At 37.0% G+C, this 23,639-nt stretch overlaps 1 protein-coding gene across 3 annotated transcripts in view; it reads right to left on the reverse strand.

The window, feature by feature from the left end:
* Magi2 (membrane associated guanylate kinase, WW and PDZ domain containing 2) overlaps window positions 1-23,639 on the reverse strand; it is a 1,650,859-nt gene that overhangs the window by 630,671 nt on the left and 996,549 nt on the right. The gene's annotated exons all lie outside the window — the stretch shown is intronic.

The raw sequence follows: 23,639 nt of genomic DNA on the forward strand, positions 1-23,639 counted from the left end.
ATTTATTTATTTATTTATTTATTTATTTATTTATGCTTTATGTGTATAGGTGCCTTGCCTGCATGGATTTAAGTGCACCAACATGTGTGCAAACCTGCAGAGACCAGAAGAGGGTGTTGAATCCCCTGGAACTGGAGTTTGGGATGGATGTTAGCCACCATGTGGTGCTGGGAACCGAATCTGGGCCTTTGCTGGAGCATCCAGTGCTCTTAACTACTGAATCATCTCTCCAGTCCCAAATGTGTATAGGTGCCTTGCCTGCATGGATTTAAGTGCACCAACATGTGTGCAAACCTGCAGAGACCAGAAGAGGGTGTTGAATCCCCTGGAACTGGAGTTTGGGATGGATGTTAGCCACCATGTGGTGCTGGGAACCGAATCTGGGCCTTTGCTGGAGCATCCAGTGCTCTTAACTACTGAATCATCTCTCCAGTCCCAAGTGTTAGGTTTTAGAAGTCTTGCCTACTTTGTCTCAGGAAATTTCAATGTTTGCTTTGAAATGTTGCAAAAAATTTGTTTTCTTTCAGTGTTTAGGGACATTTTCAAAAGATTTTGAAACTTTACATCTCCACAGAATGCCTGAACAATTTATAACATTGTTCAATTGTAAAATTTCAGTAGTTGAGTATTTTGGCCAACAAAACCCATCACATTTTTACCCACAAAATCAAAGAAGCCTGAGTTTTGCAAAGCAACGCAAAAGACATATTAACAGAGTTTGTAGTGTTTACATTTCAAAAGGAAACAGAGGGAATTAATATTTTCAGAAGGTGTTACTTGGGTATTACATGCATTGTTTGGGCTGGTTCCCATCTGCATATGGCATACTGAGCAGGTAGTCAAAAGCTGCTTCCTTTTGTAAGTGATAAGGCAGGCAAGGAGATCGCCCCTTAGCCAAGTGTAGATTCGAACATGGAGACTCACCTGTAGAACAGGGTGGCACCTAACAGCTCTTCATAGACAGTTCTACTGTGCAAGTGCCATAAGGATTTGAGAAGCTAGCGCTGTCCTTTTGGCTTTCTCCTCCAAACTCTGGAGGAACGCAGCTTTCCTCTTTCACGCCCTCCTCTCTCTATATTCTAATGTCCAGATGACTAAGTACCTCCCCCCTCCTTTTGAAAGATCTCTTGTCTTAGATATTTTAAAGCTAAGTCTTTGTGAACCTTTGATTTCACCTTCACTCTCAAACCTAGGAGGAAATGTTATGTTCTTTTTATCTCAGAGAAGTTTTTAAACTCTAAAAGCATTTTCATAAAAAAATTAAAGGGAAGGGAAATGCAGACAAAATGACGTACACGATGTTTGTCACGTTAGCAAAGAGCCGTGTGTGATTTTGTGAAATGGAGAAGATACCTGCCCACAGTTTGTGCTTGTTATGATTATTTAAATAGAGGAAGCCCATTCAAGCAAATGTATTATTAGAAAAAACAAGCCTCCATTTTTGACTATGTCATATTATTACATAGATCTGACAGGTTTCATTTGTTCTTTGCTTTCAACTTTGGGAAAGGTGCTGCAATTACCTGATCACACAAGAATTACGACAACGAGGGAAGTTAATGATGATTTCAAGAGCAATATGATCAAAGCTTTAGCTTCTTGACTTTGAAAAGCCAGTCCCCAACACAGTCAACACTCTCTGGCACTGGTTGGTAGGTTCGGGGATCACTCTTCTAGTCATCAAAGACTTCCTGAACTTTTTTCCAATTAAGGTGACAGGGACGTGCCAGGAAAACTGATAATGAAAAATAATAAATCCCTTGCAAAATTTTGAGCTGAAAGAAGTATAGAACCTAGTGTGCAGGTAAAGGAATTATTGGTGTTCTTGCTCATAATTAACTTTAATCTTCTTATTAAAGGAGCAAGTAATGAGAGATGTCCTAACATGGTTCCTCTTCAGTTAATGTCTTTGCTGTCTCTGTTAGATGACTGTCATGTGGAAATTTTACACGAGCCCATGACCTTGGTGTCACATATGATGAGAATGAGCTCTGCATACAGGCATGTTGTAAGAAGGGTGACCTTGAAATGGACTTCCAAATTCAAAGAGTGAAGATTTTCATTCAAGGGTATTCTGGTAGGTGATACTTCTGTTTTCTTTAAGACTACAAATGGCTAAAAAGAGACTCAGTCATTCAAATGACTAATATTTATTGAATAGAAATTATGTGCCAGAAAACAATAAAGGTCAAAAGTAGAAATAGTTCCTGACCTTATAGAGCTAATGAATTGGTGAGGAGAGATGGCACTAAGGGAATAAAATCAATTCAAATGTACAATTATAAATTATGATCTGAAGAAATAACGCTGCGGGTTTCCATGGACTCACATTTGGCTACAGGCATCTTGAAGAAGTTGCCCTGATGTGCAAGCAGTTTTTAAAAAAAATTGAATTTTTAATTCTTTTGAGTATTTCAATCATGAGTTCTGTGTTTGCATCGCATCATGTTCATCACTTCCTCTGCCCCTCCCACTCCTCTCTCCCCACTGCTCCCTATACTTATTGTATATACAGGCAACCTGCTGAGTTCCTTTAGTGGCCAATATGTATGTTCATGTGTTTGGTTTTAGCTGGGCAAAGAACTGCTGTGGAGACAGAAACATAGGCAGGGGAAAAAATGAGCACACACAGAGATCCTTAGGCCATGAAATGTGTTGTCTTTGAAGAGTAGATAGCTGCAATTTATGAGTAGACAGGGAGTGCTGGGAGAAGCGACATCCCAAAGACAGATAAGAACTAAAAACGGAATGGTTTTGGAGATCCTGGGAGGGATTGGTGGATGTCTTGTAGTGCTGATTTGTGTGAACGGCTAATTTATTGATTACTTATATCTGTGCTAAGTCCCATTGTATACCTGGACCACAGACAAGTATTCTAATGAAAGGAAATGCATTCATTAAACAAAGATTTATCAAACACTTTCTATGTACCACATACTACTCTAGGAACTGAGAAAAGAGCTGTGAACAAAATGGATATAAATCCCTTATGAAGCTTATATTTATAGTGAACACAAATAATCACAATTGAAACTTAAGTTTGTAGGCTGTTAGGTGAGAAGTGAAGCAGGAAATGGGGAGGAGGAAGTGTATGAAATGTAATTTTGTGTTTTGATATACACTTGATAATGTTGATTGGTTTCCATGCATATATGTAGATTTGTGTAAAGTATATTGTGTTATAATCTTTAGATTTTTACTTTCTTCTGTGCCCTTGAGGTGAGTTAATGTTTTCAGGAGTACATGTAGTACACTGGTTCTGCCTGTCCTATCTTATAATACTCCATGTATTTCCATCAAATTTTATGGGTCCATACTCCCATTGATGAAAGCCAGATTACCACTGTTTCCCTGCTCTCAAGAGCAAAATCAAACTTTAGTTTATTGGATTGTGTATGTACAATGTGGGATGAATGGCAGTAGAAGAGGTATGATGCCAGCTGAAGTCAGCTTGTGAAGAAATCTAGGATGTAATGTGAAACTTGGAGTAGAGAGATACCAGGGTACAGTGAATGTATTTGTGAGACTATTGCACCCATTTAGAAAGAAATAATGCATCAAGACTAAACTGGAGGTAATGGTGCAATTGAGGAGAAATGTAACAATTTAGGTATTTGAAAACAAGGTCGATTGGCCTTGGTGATAAAGTGGATTTGATGGGAGAGAGCGAAGTGTTTTAAGGCTACCTCTTGACATCTTGTTTAGGCAACTGGCTAGAAAGGAGTAATTCACTGAAATAATGAACATCAGGATATGTTTGGTTTTTTTTTCAAGACACAGCTTTACTATGGCGCCCATGCTAAGTTCCAATTCATGATCCTCATGTCTCAAGCTCCTAAATTCTGGCATTATAGGTCTGTACCTCTGTACTTGGCTAGAGCATGATCGTATGAAGAGAAATATTTTTATAGACCTGACACTGTGTTGCATGTAAATGCCCACAGAGAAATATTCTTTAACTTCTTTATGCAACCAAGATTCACTGAAAACCTACTGTTTATAATTAACTGTATCAAGAGTTTAAAAAACCAGTAGCAAGATAACACAAACTGCCAATCCAAATATTATAATTACATAATTACAATGAGGAAGACTACATGACAGAACAAAAAGTACATAAATGTGTGAACGCTGTAATGAAATGCTTCTCCTAATCATGTGGTTAATAAATAATTTTTTAAAAGTACACTAAAGTTTGGAGATGAACAGAATTTATTGAACAAACTCTAGAAGAATGATGGAATAAAATCCAAGCATAAAGAAGTAGAGATAAGAATAAATGAAAGATTTTAGGAGAACTTCAAGGCATCTACATTTCCTGAGAGGGAAGTAGTGAGGTGGCTTCCAGGGTGGATAGGAGCCATATGATTCTCTGGCCTATAACAAACTTTATAGAGGAAGTGATGAGAGCTATTGGAGCAGTAAAGCAAGGCTACTACATCTGAGTACCAGAAAGAGTACTCCTGCATCAAGAAAGATGGTAAGGACTTAGCTGCTGTTCTCTGAAATGATGAGACTGTGAGATTTGTCAAGGTCATGGGACACGGACCAGAGGAGATGTATTAAGGGAATATTTAGGAGCTTTAGCTAGAAGGAGCTGTAGAATACTTGAGTGCTATAGGGAATGAAAGGTAACTCACAGGTTTCTGACTTGTGCAACTGTGTCCATGTCTACTGTACTGAGACTGGGGACAACAAGAGGTAAATAAATATATTACGGAGGGCATGCTCCAGTTAGGAGAATTTTAGTTTGTGCAGTTTTGAAAGTCAATTTGGGTGGAGGTTGAGTAGCTGTTCATATCAGGGACTAGACCTGGGTTGGCAGTGACAATTCAGAAGAATTGACTGGTGACTGTGTAAACTATGGAAAGGAAAGAAGGCTTCAACTTTACAGCAGGTGTAAGTAAAGGACAGTGAGACCAGATGTGGGAGGGAGGAGAAATGGGAAGAGAACAGAGAGAGGCACAAGAGAGACAAGCATCCGTAAATCCTCCTGCTTTTCCTTAAAACAGTGTATAACTTTTTAAAAGTATGCTGAATATTTATCTTTTCATGCTAATTAAAAAATTGTTTTCTGAAATGTTATCTGTGTAACCAGTCTCTAAAACATCAAGTGGTTAATGGCTGGTTTCTTCTTTTACAACTAAGTTCAATTTTTCTTTGCATGTGATGGCCTAGTTTTGACAAAGAATCCAGGTTTATAATGTCTGAGTTTTATAGCATCAATAAAGTCTTAAAATGTATCCAAAGTGACTGCTCTATAAAATTTCCCCTTGTCTTGCAGTTTACATGCCCTTGTGCTCTGCTTTACACAACCCTCTCAGAATTTCCTTTATAATTTTATGCTTTCTTTGTTATTTTTCATATATGTAGGCTGTTGCTTCCATTAAAAAGTATTTTACCAGTTTTAATTTTAAATCTATTCTGCTTCTCAGTTCTTTATACATATTTGCAATTAGTACAAAACTTTCAAAGCCTTGCATACCCTGTGTATTAATACATTTATGTTAATGGTAGTAGCCAAAGGGCCAAATTGCCTTTCAGATGCAACTTCTACAAAGATCCATGTCCCTCAGGTACTTCAGGCTATGAGATTTTGAGGTGAGTGGGACATTTTGTTTTTCTTGTATTTAGCCCTCTCCTTTGTTCAAAACGTCTACCATTGGCAGTCCACATCCCATTGGATATATGCGAAAAAGGCTTGCACCCCGAACTTTGAATGCTAAGATATAGTCGTATGCCTTAATCTCAGCCAGTCATATACTCTTGCTGATTACTGTGAATCTGGAATGACTGAACTACAGAAGCAGAGATGGCCGGGCATGTCATTTAGTATCTCACCACTGTGATCCAAGGATAGGTTCTGGCTTCCAGGACTGACTGTGCTTGCTAGTAGTTATCAGAAACCAGAGCTACTTAACAAAGTTCTTTCTTTGTGTACATTTATATGTTAGGCAAACAAACAAGAAAAGGTCAAGCTTTTAGCAAAAGTACCAAACTGCACTGAGGGACCTGAGATAAAATTAAATAAAAAGAAAATGTCCCCATCCACCCTCTGGCTTTGGTACAAGCTTAGCTGCTCAGCTTTCGTTGACTAGTCTCCAAATCTGGTGCTCTAGATTTCCTGGGGGTTCTGTGATGCACAAAAACTGATGAAGCATATTTCTACCTAGATGATGAGGGAACCGGTGCTTTTGTACAATGTGTTATGTCCTCATTGGTCTGCATTGACTGCAGTTGCTGATGTGGTTATCAGTTCCATGGAGGCTCTGAACCCTCTGAGCTGGCTGCACTCACCTCCAGTGCGTGTAAGTCAGTGTATTAGTCACATTCCTCTGGTTGAGTTGAATTCTCTTCAGTTCCCTGGAAGCCGTCACTTTTGCTTTTAGATAGGAATTCTTATAGAGGATTTAAGACAATATCATACTGTCTTCTCTTGAAAGCATTTCCTACATGAACCAGGGGACACACAGCATTAGGTCAACATTAGGTTTGGGGAAGAATTCCCTTTGTTCAGCTACAATAGGCCACTGAAGCTATTCCCATAGGCTTTTGTTCTCATATTCAGCACAGGCAGTAGGTTACGGGGACAGACACTGAAGGGGTACACTCTATGGCGCTACCTTCCCTGAGGTAAAGGGTAGTCGCCTTTTATCCTTTTATTTTGCTGGGGGCAGAGTCACATCAATACTCTTAACAAACCGTTCTTCTCTCCCACACTCCTATTCTTATTTTTGTGATAATAAAGTGTCCGTTAATGGGAGCACAGGCAAGCATAGGACCTCTCCAAAAGATAAAACAATATAAATACACATGCAGTGGACATAAAAACATCTAAATATGCAATGTTCATATTAACAAATACAAAGAGAGAGATGGATAGCAACAATATAACAGAATTCTAGGTACTACTGGTCTGTGACTGTAGTCTGAGCATTTGAGATATGGAGGCAAGTGGATCAGAATTTCAGGGTCATCTTCAGCTACACTGAATTATGACAAACCTGCTAATGTAGACCTTATCTCTAAATAATAAACACAATGGGAAGCAAAATGAAGTTAATAATAGTGGTCTGAGTACACACAGTGAACAAAAGACACATCATCCAAACAGAATATAAGTACTCATTGAGCTTGACTTACACCAGATAGACCCAGCCATCTATGTATAAAATATTCTATCCAAAAGCAACAGAGCACACATTCTTCTCATATGTGCAGAAAGACTCACTCCTACTCCTCTACACCAGCTCTCTGTGGCTCAGCTAACTCTGAGATGCATTGCTTTACCTTCCTGGGTGTCAGTCATTATATGTACAATAGAGATCTTTGTAATGGTTTGTGAAGACTAAATGAGTTTCTCTCTCTCTCCCTCTCTCTCTCTCTATCTCCCTCTTGCTCTCTTTATCTCCCTCTCTCTCTTTCTCCCTCTCTCTCTTACATTAGAGCTAGGATTACACTCAACTTTACAGAAGGTTTTTGTAAAAAATGCTATTTCCATTATTATTATTGTTTGTAATCCCCTTCGAAACTTCTATTTTAATATACACTAATAATATCTGATATGCCTTTGTTGATTTATAAAATAAGACTATTTGTTGGGATTTGGAGTTAAAGACCTTTTAGGCAGTTCATATCTTGAAAATAGAAATTGTTGTGAGAGCACTGCAGTTGTAGAGTACTAGAAAACCATGTTGGACCTTGGTACCATTCTGATCTCTCTTCTACCTGACTGGTGTTTCGGAAGGTGACTTGGAGAGAGCTCTAAAGGCTGAGTCCTAGTGATTGCTAAAGGTAGAGTTGGCTGTGTGTAAAGAAAATCATTAGTAGACATTACAGTGCTTGTGAAACTCTTAAAGGGCATTCAGTCCTTTGAAAGGAACACAGTGCAGACCCAGAGTCTTATGCCATCATTGTTTTCTAACTTGTTTCTGAGCACAGGTTATAAAGTGTTAATACAGTGTGATAGCAGTTGATTCCATGGTCTATCAAGTTTGAAAAGCTTTGGTAATACAGATTTAAATAGGCTTATTTATTGTGGGACTTTAAAACTGTAGCTTGCTTTATGAATGAGGTTAATTTTCAAAGGATGTTACAGCAGACTGTATTTTATATTTTCCAAACTTGTTTGACCACAAAGTTTCCTCCCTCTTCTAGGGTAGAATTTCAGGTGACTTACATTCCACTAAGCCCATTTGTCTTTTAAATGTGGGGTATATAACACTGGTACAAAAGTTACATGATGTTTATGAGGGCAGCCAACTGCTTTCTGATCCGAACACTGGTTTCAAATGATGGAAAGAAAATTGCAAATCACACAGGCATAACTAATAGACAGATATCAGTAGGACAAAAAGAAATTCAGTTTCCAATTCAGTATCATTGGAAACTAGTCATCTTGCTTAAACATATTTGTATGTGCTTAGACTGTTGTAGGCATATAAGAACATTGACTTTATTTGCATTTGAAGATTGCACTTATAAATTAATTGCTCACATGATTTAATAAAATGGTTATTTTAATATAAGTTTGAATATATAACACAAATTGCTTCTAGTCAGAAGATAGCTAAGATAATTTGTAGCAAGAGATGCTCCCCATTAGCTTAGCACTTTCAGGAAATGTAGAAGTCTATTCAAGTGATGATTCTATTCCTTCTCCTTCAGAAGTTCAAACTTTTACATTTTAATCACCTCTGAAGAAAATCTTTCTTGAATATTACCTTTCTACATATGACTTATCTATCTCTAGAGAGCTCAGAGTCCCTGTTAGGAGAGTGAAGAGCCCTTGCTGGGTGCCAGTACTTTGCTGGCTTCTGGTGGATGGAGGTGTGCTCTCACTTCAACAATGGTTTGGAGGGACACACATTTTGTCTTTCTTTTTGCAATAGTTGTGATTTTCCTCTGTTCCTTCTCACTGTCAGGCTGTTAGTGTGCCTGCTGTATAAGTCATAATCCTCAACTTTCCCCAACACATACCAGTGTGCACATTCTTTTCCAGAACTGAGACCCTCATAAAATTGAGAGGGAACATGGGAGCAATGTAGAGAGCACTGCAGATCATTTCATCTATCATTTGAAAGGGAGATGATGCCCTTGAACTTAGAAATGCTAACAACTGCCCTTGTTGGAATTGCAATGGGTTAAATTTCATACATGAGGTATAATCATATTTACCTCATCCTGGAAAACCAGACCTGTGTACTGGAAAACCTTTTTTGTACAAATTCAGAGACTTGGTTTCATTTTCAGATCAGGATCAGAAGTAGGAAGTATCTAGTCCTCTGGGAAGTGATCCTGAGGAACCCAACTTGGAGAAATTTTCTGACCACATGAATCAGCGCAGAAGACATAGATTAATATGAGCTGCAGACAGATTTCTCTAACTGAATGCATGCCCCTTCCTATAGCATCTTTGCATATGACACGGAAGTACAGAATACCAAGAAGATTTAAACTCAACTCTTTCATTTTTCCTATCACCGTTGGGTTCATATTGATTTGTGTCTACTGAATTAAATATTGCTTTAAGAATTTTTGCCTACTGACTCCACATGTTAAGTGCTTTGGTTACAATTCTACACAAATTTAACTAAGCATCTTCAGATTTATCATTTTACCACTAACTGCTATATCAAAGCACTCAAATTTTCAGATAAGAAGATGTAAAGCCATGTGAATGTAAGAGGAGAAAGGGGATGAGCAATTTAGCACCAGTTAAAAACTAGAAAAAAACCTTAATTTTTTTCACTATTTCTCCTAGTAATGATGAAGCACTAAATATACTCATACCACTTGTAGTTTATCAAATATCAGCCACAAAATATTAGCAAATTCCAAACACATATCCACATTAGTTATAAAGTGTTGACATGTCCTTAGGGAGAAAATACATGTGAAGTTCCTTTGATTTAGAATAAGATTCTGAATTTTCCTATTCTCCTCTGTGTCCCAGGGCCTTTTTACTTCTCCCCAATGTCTGTTCTTAATATTTATGTTTTCCACCTGTCTACTCTTTCTCTGAAGGCAGGAAAGTCAAGGCAGTCTTTGCAAAACTTTTGGGAAAAAGAAAGAGAATGTGAGTAAACATAGAAGGCTAAGCTGATTGTGTCAATCCATGGGTCACATAACCCAGAGAAATGTGATGGGTTGGGAGTTGGCTGGGTTTTGATGAGCAATTCTTGTCTGAGTAGTTTGGCATAGCATGAATTAATAGAGGAAAACCAGATGACAGGAAATGTCTAGGTGGAGATGTGGACTAAATTCTGGATAAAGTGTTCTGTTTTTTATAGTATATATAGGGAAATATATATATGACATCTCAGTACAGAAAAAAAATTGATGTTTGATGTTTCACACATAAAAGAAAACCCATGAGAATTACAGCTAACTTTTCAGTGAAAACTATGAAAGCCAGAAGAGCCTGGACCAAAGTATACCCAGTTCTAAATGACCACAGATGCCAACCCAGGTTGCTTTATGCAGCCAAAATGTCTATTATAGTCAAAGGAGAAAAAAATCTTCCATGACATAAATAGGCTGGAAGAATTCATGTCCACAAACCCAGCCCTTCAGAGAGTTCTTGAAGCAATACAAAGAGCTGAAGAAAGGAATGACAATACCCAAGGGATAATAGAAAGAAACTTAATGAAGGTAAAACTGTGGAAATGCAAAGTTACACCAAGAACGTGAATAGAAATCAAAACGACAAGAATCAATACACATCTTTCATTAATAACTTTATCAATGGACTGAACTCCCCAGGCAAAAGACACAGACTAGTTGAATGGATTAAGAAACAAAACCCATCTTTTTGTTGTCTGCCAGAAACTCATCTCACTTTCAAGGACAGGCAATACCTTCAGGTGAAAGGATGGAAAAAATATATGAAGCAAATGGTACTAAGAAAAAAGCAGGAGTTACAATTCTAATATCTGACAAAATAGACTTCAAACTAAAACTAATCAGAAAACATAAAGAGGGCCATTTCATTCTGATCAAAAGAACAATTGACCAAGAAGCTACTACAATCATGAACATATATTCGCCAAACTCTGGTGCACCCAACTTCATAAAACCAGTACTATGGGACTTTAAGACCCAGATTAATTCCAACTCATTAATAGTAGGAGACTTCAATACTCCATTACCCCCATTAGATAGGGCAACAGGACAGAGGATTAATAAAGAGAGTTAAACAATACCATACATCAAATGGACCTAACAGACACCTATTGAATATTTCACCCAAGCACCAAATAATATACTTTCTATTCAGCACCCCATGGAACTTTCTTGAAAATAGACCACATACTAGGGCACAAAACAAGCCTCAACAACTACAGAAAGATTGAAATAATTCCATGCATCTATCATGCCACAATGGTGGTCTGTTTTGGTGTCTGTTGTGATGTTTCCCCTTTCATCTCTGATTTTGTTGATTTGGAAGTGCTCTTTCTTTCTTTTGGTTAACTGGGCTAAGGGTATGGCAATCTTGTTTATCTTTTCAAAGAGCCAGCTCTTAGATTCGTTGATTCTTTGTATTATTTTCTCTGTTTCTATTTCATTAATTTCTGCTCTGATTATTATTTCTTCTTGATGGCTGCGTTTGGGTTTCATTTATTGTTGCTTTTCAAGTGTCTTGAGTAGCAATGTTAAGTCATTTATTTGCGTTCTTTCTGATTTTTAATGTAGGCACTTAGAACTATAAACTTCCCTCTAAGGACTGCTTTCAGTGTGTCCCAGAGGTTTTGTTGTGTTGTATTGTCCTTTTCATTTAGTTCCAAGAACACATTTATTTCTTTCTGAATTTCTCCTTTGACCCATTCAACATTCAGGAGTGTATTGTGTAATCTCTGTCTGTTCATGTAGTTACTAGGGTTTCATCCAGTGTTGATTTTAAGCCTATTTTATAATGGAATATTTAAAAAACCTATATGCTACCAAATTTGAAAGCCTAAAAGAAAGAGACGGGTATCTAAAAGCATGGGAACCACCAAAAGGAAACCAAGAAGAGATCAACAGCTTAAACAGACCCATAACACATAAGGAAATTGAAAAAATAATACAAAACCCAGGACCAGATGGAGTTATAGCAGAATTCTATCAGACATTTAAAGAAGATTTATATCTAGTACTACTTAATTTATTTAAAAAAGTAGAAATGAAGGGAGAACTTCTGAATTCCTTCTATGAAGCCAGCATCACTCTAATACCAAAACAATGTAATGATAGAACCAAAAAAGGAAACTATAGACCCATATCCTTAATTTCCACAGGGGCAAAACTTGCAAATTACATACAGACACACATCAAAAAGATCATCCGCCATGATCAAGTAGGCTTTATTTCAGAGATGTAGGGATGGTTCAAAATACTTAAGTCAACAAATGTCATAAATCATATAAATGTACTCAAAGACAAGAACTACATGGTCATCTCAATAGATGCAGAGAAGGCCTTTGACAAAATTCAGCATGGATTTATATTCAAAGTCTTAGAGGGAATTGGGCTGGAGGGAACACACCTCAACATAATTAAAACCATACACAACAAACCCACAGCCAACCTCATTCTAAATAGAGAAAAACTGGAAGGATTCCCATTAAAATTAGGAACCAGACAAGGCTGTCCACTATCTCCACTCCTTTTTAACATAGTGCTTGAAACTTTTGCAAGAGCAGTAAGACAAGAGAAGGAAATTATAGAAGTAATAATTGGAAAAGAAGAGATCAAATTATCCCTTTTTGCAGAGGATGCGATATTATATTTAAGAGATGCCAAAAATTCCACCAGAAAACTCCTTCAAATTATTAACACATTCAGTAAAATGGCAGGTTACAAAATTAATATACAAAAGTCTGTAGCATTTCTATAAACCAATAACAAGCAATAAGAGAAAGAGTACATGGGCTAGAGAGATGGCTCAGGGGTTAAGAACACTGGTTGTTCTTGCAGAAGACCCAGGTTCGAATCCCAACACCCATATGGCAGCTAACAACTGTCCTAACTCCAGTTCCAGGCAATCTGACAGCTTTTTTGTCCTCTGTGGGCATTGCACAACATGGGTGCACTTACCTATACACAGGCAATACATACATACACATAAAATAATAAGTAATTAAAAAAAAACATGGTTCCATATTATAGTTTTTTTTTTCATTTCTATTTCACTGATGGTGAAAGATGTTGAAAGTTTTTTCATGAATTCCTTTTATAAAGATGGAAGGATCTCCCATGATCATGGATCATAAGAATTAATATTGTGAAAATGACCATCCTACCAAAATCCATTTACAGATTCAATGCAATGCCAATCAAAATTGCCATGATATTCTTTGCAGAATTGGAAAATACATCTCAATATTCATATGTAAGCACAAAAGACCTCAGATAGCCAAAGCAATGCTGAGCACTAAAAGCAATGCTGGGGGGATTATTATACCAGGTTTTAAACTATATTACACAGCTATAGTCATAAACACAACATGGCACAGGCACAAAAATAGACCTGTAGATCAACGGAACAAAATTGAGGACCCAAATATGAAGATATGCAATTTAAGATACCTGATATTTGACAAAGGGGCTAAGAACATTCACTGGAGGAAAGACAGCATGCTCAGCAAATGGAGCTGGAAAAACTGAATCTCCACCTGTAGAAGAATGAAACTAAACCTCCATCTTTCATCTTGCACAAAAATCAACTCCAAATGGATCAAAGACCTCAATGTAAAGCCTGAAACTCTGAAACTGTTAGAAGAAAATATTGTCAATAACATACAAGATATAGGTGTAGGGAAGGATTTTCTAAATCAGACAGAAGTTGCTCAGGAATTAAGGTCAGCAATCAACAAGTGGGACCTCATTAAATTAAAAAGCTTCTGTACATCAGAAGAATCAACCAAACCCACAGAGTGGGAGAAAATCTTTACCAGTGACATATCTGGCAGAGGTTTAATATCCAGAATATATACCAAACTCAAGAAACAAAGAATCAAGAATGGAAGTAACCCAATTAAAAGATGGGCTAAGGAGCTGAACAGAGAGTTCTCAAAAGAAGAAATAAAGATGGCTAAGAAGCATCTTAAAAGGTGTTCAACATCACTAGTAATTAGGAAAATGCAAATTAAAACCACTCTAAGATTTCTTCTTACCCCAGTCAGACAGGCTAAGATCAAGAAAACAAATAATACCAAATGTTGGAGACGATGTGGGGAAAGGGGAATGCTCTTCCACTGCTGGTGGGGCTGCAAACTTGTTCAACCCCTATGGAGAGCAGGGTAGAGAACCCTTTAAAAATTAAAATGAACCTAACATTTTACCCAGTTTCCACTCCTAGGCATACATCCAAAGAACTCATCATATTGCAGAGCCACTTGTACTTCCATGTTTGTTACTGTTCTTTTCACATTACCTAAGAGATGGAAGCATCCTAAGTGTCCCTCGACTGATGAATAGATAATGAAAATGTGGTTCATTTATAGGATGGAGTTCTACTCAGCAGTAAAGAAAGATGAAATAATGAAATTTGCAGGTAAATGGATGGAACTAGAAGTGTTATACTCAGAAAAACTAAAGACGTATGTTCTCCTTCTTATGTGGATCCTTGCACCAAATCCTTATAAGTGAGTATGCATTCAGACATAACTACAGGACCCAGGATAACGAAATGAACCAGGTAAGTAAAGGAAAAGAAAGAACTGGACCTCTCTTCTGAGAGAGAACAGTAGGAAACTGTTGGTAATAAGGAAGATGTGGATAAAAATAGGGTTATTTTAATGTCAGGGGGAGAGAGGGTTATAAAATGAAGCTTGGGGATAAAGGGAAAGAAGGAGCTCAAGAGAGGAGGGACCACAGGAGAAGGGTATTATTAAGGGAGAAATGGCAAAAATGGAGCACTTTAAATGGAGAAACCATGGTGGAAGAGATAGACAGTGAGAGATATAAATAATGCCTAGCTAGTTAAAAAAAAAACAAAGGAAACCACATAATTCCAACAACGTACTGACAAATTATACATACAATTAGTTCAAAGAACAAAATATATGTCTTCTCAAGTTTTATCTGAGAACATTTGGTTTTTGCCCAAGCTTTATCTTCATAGTGCATGGCAATTAAAAGTACCAGACTGGTGGAACTAAGCTTCTTGGATGTTTATCAGCCATACTTTGAGACATATACTAATCTGGTCAGAGGGACTTAAAGGACAGTTTTTGCTCCTTGCCCTCCTGGATCAACTAATTTCCAGGGGACTGTGGAGCATCTCTCAAAATGTCTTGTAACTGTGGTGAGTCACCTGTCCTTTTGATCATGGGGGTCATGGAGCCCCTATCTGATGGACTTGAACCAGTTTCCAGTCTACAAAGAGTAGGGTCAACACAGAGGAAATATTTCCTCCATGCTTCCAAGTGAAGCCAGCCATGGTCAAGGAAGACCTTTGGCTTATCTTCACATAGATGGAACTGGTAAAGGAATGGAGCCAGTGGCTTCTCCCAAGCCCATCTGACTCCTGAGGAACAGATCCTCAAATGACCTTAAGAATAAAATAAGTTGGTTTATTTGGGCCAATTGCATGGTCTTAAACACCCAGAAGGGAAGTATAACCAAAGATTAAAGTCATCAGTATATTTAAGATGCCATGTGTATTGGTAAAGGCTACATAGCAAGAAACAATGCCAGATAGGCAATACCTTCCTTTGAGTTGTTGGCCAGGGTGGCCCAAGAGACTTCTAGACAGTCACCATAGAACTGGCAGTCCCCATCTTATCTAAGGAATGTTGGCAACTGATTGCTGCTAGATGCAGAAAAGCTGATTTTCCTATAATAAGGGACTCTAGATGGGTTTACTTGACTCAGTGGATAGACTAGCACTGGGGAACCGATGGGGGCACTAACAACTCAGTGGACAATAACAGGAATGACAATGTGTATGGGCTCTGGGTGGGGGGTTATGGGAGGGTGCCATTCGGGACAGGGATATAAAGATCAGTAAGATTGGGTTGTTATGTATGAAATACACACACACACAGAAAATAAATAAATAAAAAATGAGCTATATTTGAGGAAGAAGCATAAAATTGAGGAAGAAATTTGCTTTATGGGGGCTGGAGAGATGGCTCAGCAGTTAAGAGCACTCTTACAGAGGACCCGGGTTCGATTACCAGCACCCACATGGCGGCTATGAACCGTCCTTAACTCCAGTTCCAGGGGATTCCAAAGCCCTCTTCTGACCTCTGCAGCATTGCGTGACATGGGTTCACTGACATACAAGCAGGCGATACACTCATACACATAAAATAATAAACAAAAAAATATTTTAAAAAATTTGCTGCATGTTAATTAGTAAAGGTGAAAAACATTACCAGTTAAATCTACCTGATGACTTTATACCCGTGATCAGGTGCCAAGGGTCTGAGTGTGACTGTGAGTAGTAATAATCAGATACACAGAGATTAGAGGTGCATGTGCAAACATCTAAGTATTAGTAGCATTAAAAATGAGTTTTTCTGTATTTAACAGTGTATTTTAAAATGAAATGGAGATCTTTTTCAAAGGTTAAAACCTCATTCAATTTTGTCTTATAGGGTTTATATTGAGTACAATAATGTATAAGTATTAATTCGACACTGTGAACCTAAAAATTACAGCCAATTTTGAAAGAGTTGCATCTTTGCTCTGGAAACTCTCATTGACTATATCAATGCTATTGTAATGAAATGCTTCTACTAATTATGTGGTTATTCAATAAATTATGAAAGAAAACATGTATTTGCTTATGCAATAAAAATCAGTGTGTTGCTTTCTTACCTTATTTTTGGGGATTTTTATTCCCCCTGTAAGAAATAGACCCACAGTCAATGAAATTTTAGTCTCCTCTGTTCCTAGATCAGGTATATAGGTGCCATAAGAAGAGAGTAACTCAGGGGGTTTGCTTTTCCAGATTTAAAATTCAGATACAAAAATTACTTTTGTACAGTGGGGTATTAGGTTATAGCTTTCAAATAACTGACATGTGGAACAAGTTTCTGAAAAAAAAAAACAACTTTGACAGCAAAGGAACATCACAATACCACTGAGAATGACTGAACAAAACCCCACCATTGGGGAAGACCACTGTATCAAATCCAAGACACATTGAGCATTACATTGAAGAGGTCACTTCAGAAAAACCTGCTGTGATGTAAAAGACTACTGGCATCAATTTGATCAAGAGTCTCTTGGTGGGTGCTTCTTGTAGAGTGATTGAAGGTAGTCTTGAAAGTCACAGAGCTGTCAGATTCAGGAAAAAAAATATGTGTTCATAGCTGCAGATATACATAATAAAATTACAGTGTATTTATTTTCAATGTTCTTATCCATTTTGCCCATTTAGGAAAACAAATTAGAAGGCCTGAAAATAGTCATTTAAAGAGCAGAGGAAAATAAGTTCAGTTTGTCAACACAGTGGAGAGAAATGAATTTTAAAAATTATTTTTTCTTTTTACTTGATATGATAATGATTTTTTCCATGTAATTTTCAATTTACTTCAGATAAAAATTGAGAAGAGATGTATACATGAATTAGGAAATCATGTTAATTAAAGATAGGAGCTTGACAGAAATGAACTAGTCTGTGAACATAACAGTTTTTGCCCTACATGTTCTACTTTGCTTTCATATTGCTGTGACAGAACACTCTGATCAAAACAAATTTGGGGAGAAAACAGTTTATTTGACTTAGAAGCACAGTCCATTATCAAGGGAATTCAAGAGAGGAACTCAGGGTAGAAACTTGGAGCACAGACCACGGAAGATCACTGCTTACTGGCTTGCTCCCTTGATCTGTGATCAGCCTGTTTTCTTATATGATACAGGACCACCTGCCCAGAGACGGCACCGCCTACAGTGGGCTGGGCCCTCCCATGTCATTCAACAATCATGAAAATACCCCACAGACATGGCCATAGGCCAGTCCAGTGGATGGAATTCCACAACTGAGGCTCCCTCTACTCATATGTGTCAAGTTAACAACTTAAACTATCCAGCAAACTAGATTTCACCTAATATCATTAAAGATTGTGAGAGAGCTAAAAAAGTGAGTTCTATGCCCAATAATTTTGGCACTGTTTTAACAAAGTACTTGCAAAGAGCTGCTCCTGTTCATTTCATCTGTAACTAAAAAAAGCCAGAACTACTGAACAAGTGAATGTTAGTGTTTAAATGACAGAGAAAAGTAATTTCAATACCCTTCACTTCAATATTTCAGTTAAATATTTGTAAAATTTGCATGATAATAATGAATCAGTTACTTCTTGTCATTTCTTTAGGGAGAAAAACATATTTAGAAATTCACATTGTGTATTTTGAGAAATCTGGCCTTACAAAGTCCAAAATAAAAGAGAATTCTGTCCCTTTTAATGCATAATAATACTTCCAGGTTTATTATATAAAAGGAAAACAGTCTGGAAAACTCATGCAATCTTTTCGATAGCACTAAACACAAATTTTGTCAGTTGCCAAGAAGTAAAAATCTAAACAAACATCTGACATTATTACATCCCAAAGGGGTATAAAAATTTCACTAAATGTATTTTCCCTTGTTACTCTAAATAAAAAGTTATTGAGCTCTTTCCATGGATGTTCAATGTTCCTAAAATGTATGCTCAAATTTATGGCTTAGAATTTATGACTTTGAAGCATTATAACAGGTATACTGCCCCCCAAAAAGAAGCACTAAAAGAAAAAAAAACTGTTAAAACTTGGACCATTTTACCCAACTGCTCCAAAAATCCACAGCTATAATGGGGGTTGTTACTGACATCATAATATATTTTCTCTTTTAGCAGGTCACAAGGGAAAATGAAAAATGAAATTTTACTTCATTTTGGTCTCCCAGAATGACAAAAATTTAGCACCAATTTAAGCATTGATCTATACTTTAGAAAAAATTTATATTTTAATTGGCTGAAATTTTGACAGACAAAAGTAATGGGTTTTTTTCAAGACTATGTTTAGTTTTAGTAATGATTTTCTTTGAATATCCATATTACCCAGTGCTATCTTGATTGAGAGTAGAAACAGAATTTAATAATAAACATTGAGATTAGGCTATGAAATCTTATGTCAATTTTAGGCAGTCTTTATAGCTATTGGTATAACAGTTGCTTTGTTCTCTGACTATAGGAACAATTGTGTTATTTTCCTAGAAATTTACTTCTACTTAATACTTTAATATTTCAAGGATTCAGAAAGTACAGCTCTTCTTTATGGAAATATATGTGAATATTTTAATTTGAAAGTTCTATTATGAAATTACTTTAGAAACTGGGTGTATTGTTTACACTAAACTCAAATTCATGTATAGGTTTACCTCCAGGACTAGGTGAAACCAGACTCTTAAGGTGAAGGTAAGTGCTGTATTTGTACTCTATTTTGTCCAATGCTCCAATAACCTACTGGCCTCTATTTGGTCCTATGAAAAATTGGGGTACTGCAGTTATTATTTTTCAGTTACTGTGATAAAATACCATGACCAAAAGCAAATTAAATGAGAAAAGGTTTATTTTAACATAAAGTTTCAGAGGAAATCAGTCCTTGTGGCAGAGAAAGCATGGTGTGGGGCAGAAGCAAGAAGCTACTTGATCACATTTCCATCCGCACAGGAGAGAGAGGGAGAGAGAGAGAGAGAGAGAGAGAGAGAGAGAGAGAGAGGTTATAAACCTTCAAAAGTCTTCCCCCAGTGATATATTTCCCCCAGCAAGTAACCACCTTTCAAAGATTCCATTACTTTCCCCAAACAGCACCACCGACAGGGACCAAGTGTTCGTATATCAACCTATAGAGGATATGTTTTATTCAAACCGTTACATATAGTTTTACAATGAATCTTTTGAACATTTAAAGGAAACAGTTAGGACCAGTACTCTCTTCTATAGATATAAAAATGGCATGTCATATTTGAAAAAAAAACCCAAAAAGGAAAATATAATAGCAGATGTTATATTGGAAAGTCCTGCTCTGGAAATGAAGGGATGGTTCACTATGTGAACTAAGTGAAATCAGTCCAGACACTGCTCAGGAGCTTGCAGTTAGTTTATGGTGACATTCAGAACCCTGGGTGAGTAGACAACTGGTATGACTGGCAAATGACACAACGAATACAGCACTACAGACAACCGGAAGAAGCAGGTCAAGCAGGAGCCACTGATTTAGTGTGCAGAAGTTCAGTATTTGGACAGTTCCCCAAGGCTGGGCTTCACTAGAACACTTAACCATAACAGTGCCGAAGCTACTCCTGTAATTCTCACCTACACTCTTACAGGACCTTAATTCTAAGAAAATCATTTGTATTCATCCAGAAAGTACTGTGGTCTGTGTTTCACAGAAAGGCTAAACCTTCAGTCGCCTTTTGAGAGGCTCATGACTGGGCTTTCTTTCATTCATCATACTAGATTCTGAACAGATTTATTGGTACAATAACCTTACTGGATAAGAGTTGCATTCAGGTCATGGAAAGAGACCCTTCCTAACACCGTGTGTCCATCCCTACCTAGTTATTCCAGGTCATACACCTGAAGGCCAGTCAGCAGCCGTTCTGTAGTGAACTGAAATGAAGCATCCAGGAAGGCGGGGTGGGGGAAGGCTTTAGGAACCAACTAGAGTTCTGCTAGGGGCATGTGGCATAACTGTCAGATTAAGGCCCTCCTTTTAGGCTTTAGCAAGTAACAGAATTGTTCTTTGGAGCAAGATATTTGACCCAGTTTTCCAGAGTCAGAAGTAACTCAGGAGAATCATTTTGGTTTCTAAACAATAAAACAACATACAAATGTCTTTTTAGTTATATATAACCACTAAGATAAAAATTAGAATTAACAATGAAAGAAAAATGTATGTGCATGAAAAATGATTAAATGAACACTTTTTCCCCTTACAATTGCAGTACAGGTAGGCATTTTCTGTTATAAAACCAAGTGGTGAGACTGAAGCACAGAAACAAAAGAAACTGATCCTCTCAATAATGAGTAGCTCAATCAGTCAGTGCACAGAGGATTTCTTTGACCTTTGCTAATAAAAAAGACGTAGTTCTTCATATTCAGGGGAAGAGATGCAGCAAATTGGGCAAAGAGAACAGGAATGCCTTCTATTCTAGCTGTGTGACTGGCCAGGCTGTCCCAGCTTGCAGACTGAATTTTCAGAGGATCTTTCAATGTGAAGGACACCACATGGTTAACAGAAAGTCTATAACTTTCATTCTGAGACTAACTCAATATTTTCTTTGGTATATTCACATATTACTGAAAATAGATTTTCCAGTCTGGCCAAGGGTTCCCAAGAACTGGGAGGATACAAGAAAGTGTAGTAAGAAGAGAAGTAACAAAGGCCCAGTCACTGCAAATGGTACTTAGATGATTTAGAGAAATAGGGCTTAACCCTTAAAACCTTGAGAAGCACTGAGATTGTGAAAGTTTGACAAATGTAGACGCTCTCAGTATTTCTTGTCTAGTTGAGTAGCACGTGGTATTTCCTCTGTACATTCTAAAAGCACCAACTTCAGAAAAGGAAGCCTCTTGGTTTCCTTGAAAGAAATAGTAAGTAGTACTTTTAATTTGGAGCGCATAACAAGTGCAGGAATACAACAGAAGGTGTATTTTATTGGGCCCTTAGGTGAATCATAGGATAATTTGAAGATCCTGAGTTTTGAGAATGTTCCCTGGAGGGGTCTATGTGATTCAACAAAAGAGATTTGAATTTATCCAAGTACACACTGATGTTGATACCACTGACAAAGTCAAACATGAAAACCAGACTAACTATTCTATAATCAGTTCTGCATATGATGGAGTGATTAAAAACTTGTCACCTAACCTAGAAAAGTATACTCACGGTTCTGAAGACGTCTAAAGAAGAGTCGGGGGAATTACTTTGTCTTACAAAGTTTGTTATATTGGAATGGTTTCAGGATATTTCTCCCATAAATTAATTGGAGGCTGGGGGATATGATGGCACACACCTTTAGTTCTAGCACTTGGGAGGCAGAGGCAGATGGATCTCTGTGAGACTGAGGCCAGTCTGGACCTCATTCCAAGTTTCAGACCAGTTGGAGCTACAGGAAGACCTTGTCTCAAAAAAGACAAAAAATTAATTGGAATATAAAACTTAATCTAACGTAGATTTTCGGAAATAGATACAAAATTTCACAGCATCTATTTTATTATAAGAACAATAGAAATTTAACACGAATATATGGCTTTTTAGCTTATAGTCAGTCTAAGCAGTCTCTTTTGTAAACAAAAAGTTCTAATCATTCACACTCCTGATATGAAGGTCTTGTATGCTAAGTTACTGATTTTTTTTACTGTATAAATAGGGTGTTTAAAAAAGTTAATTAAATGCAATACATTACTATTGGGGTATATATAAACTAATGAATATTGTAGTTAAACAGCTCAGAGGAAAATAGTCTATGTAATTCATTTTTCATTTACTCTGATTTATTTCATTTAATTATATTCTACGATTATACAACACCTAGCACTTCTCATATAATTTAAGGCATCTTTATCTTTTCAAAACGCTTTTATATAAAGTGCTTTAAATCAATTTCTACTATCATTTTATTCTTGAAGTTATGGAGAGAATATAGCACTAATGCACCAATCATTTGCTGAATACGTTTGTGTATGTCCTGAAAATGTGGCAATAAGCTACAGTCTCTGTCATCATTTAGGAAAAAGTCTCAGCCTGAATTTCGTTAGGAGTGCTAGATAGTGGAAGAGGTTTTAATACCTCTATAAACTTCATAATACTGAGTTCCTACTCACTGTACTATACACTAAGAAAATAAAGGAGAAAGAAGAGGTCCAAACTGTTGACATGGCAGATCTGGCTCAATTGATGTTGATTGGTAGAATTCAGATGCAGGATGGGCTAAGCAGTCATGCATATATTGTGAGTTTTGTTATTAAGATTGCTCAATATTAGCTGTGGTTCAGTAAAAATAATTTCAACTTCAGACTGGACAATAATGCATGCATATATACTTTAAACCTATAACTGTGAAGTAAGAATGAAAGAAAATGCTTTCTACTTTTTTATGTTATTTAAAAATATGCTCTGTCTGTATGGATTTAAAGTTTCAACAAACACAAACTAGATGCATGTAAATATCCATGTACAAATACGACTTATATCGATATATTATTACTTGTATTTTTCAAAGCTATTATTTCCCTTTACAGATAAGCTTACTAAGGTCATTGATATGATTACTATTTATAGTGGGTAAGTAACACAGACAGATTTGGAACTGAAGAATAGTTTCTCTGGCTTTGCAGTGCCCTAAAGTTCAGTGTTTAAGATCTACTCCTTGTTCATATTTGACTCCAGTACACAAAGAGACCTGGTGTTGCACTAGAACTGGAATCCGTCTATAGATCATATTTTCCTACCTCGTGATTTTGCATGGGAGGTAAGTAAAGGCAAATGAGATGCAATAACCTAAGAATGCAACACAGATGTTAAGTACCCTGTCCTCTGAGATCCACTGAGGCACGATTACATCAAGTTTATATGTGCATATTTTTATTAACATCTGAAGAGAAGAAATAAATTCAGATTTGTTTTAATATGTCTCTGAAATCATTTTATTAAAACTCTCA

This window comes from Nannospalax galili, unplaced genomic scaffold (assembly GCF_000622305.1).
Source record: "Nannospalax galili isolate Female #2095 unplaced genomic scaffold, S.galili_v1.0 scaffold312, whole genome shotgun sequence".
Taxonomy (NCBI): domain Eukaryota; kingdom Metazoa; phylum Chordata; class Mammalia; order Rodentia; family Spalacidae; genus Nannospalax; species Nannospalax galili.